General features: G+C 30.0%; 1 pseudogene; it reads right to left on the minus strand.

The window, feature by feature from the left end:
• The window catches only part of LOC107635842, an 18,374-nt pseudogene that overhangs the window by 4,194 nt on the left and 13,529 nt on the right, over positions 1-651 (minus strand).

A 651-nucleotide genomic window follows, 5' to 3' on the forward strand; every position in this document is an offset into this window, starting at 1 on the left:
AGTTCATTAACATAAATATTTATTCTTTAAAAATTGCTAAAAAAAATTATTATTAAAAAAGACTGTTGTCATGGTAAATTTTAGAAAGTTAGATTTAACAGTGTTTGTATAATTTTTTAAAGTGTTTGAAAATGTTCTAGATGGTTTCGAAACGTTCTAGAATGTCCTAGAAGGTCCCGGAATACCCTAGAAGACTATAGAAGATCATAGAATATTCCAGAAGAGTGTGGATATATATAGAAGTATGAAGAGTAATATGGAACAATCTAAAAATATTTAGAAAGTAGTGGTAGGATAGATATTTGTAAAGAAGGTTCTAGATGATTAATCTAGACCGTGTTTAGATTTAATTCTAACCATCCATTAAGGAGGTGGATGACTATAAATAGGAGATGAGAGTTAGTGAGAGTTAAGGTGTGAATCATTTGTAATAAACACTTGAGTAATAAAGTGTTCTTTCCACCAAAGCTTCCTTTCTCTTGTGCTCTCTTGTGTTTTTAGCTTTCTTGCTAAGTATTGAGAGTTAGGCTGACTTGATCTTTGCTCAAGAGGTTGAGTAAGTTCGAGTGCTGACACTGTGCTAAACTTTCTAATTTCTATAGCATAGTCATTAACAAGATAAAGATTAATAGATTATAAAAAGTATTTTAA

Source organism: Arachis ipaensis, chromosome B04 (genome assembly GCF_000816755.2).
Source record: "Arachis ipaensis cultivar K30076 chromosome B04, Araip1.1, whole genome shotgun sequence".
Classification (NCBI taxonomy): Eukaryota; Viridiplantae; Streptophyta; class Magnoliopsida; order Fabales; family Fabaceae; genus Arachis; species Arachis ipaensis.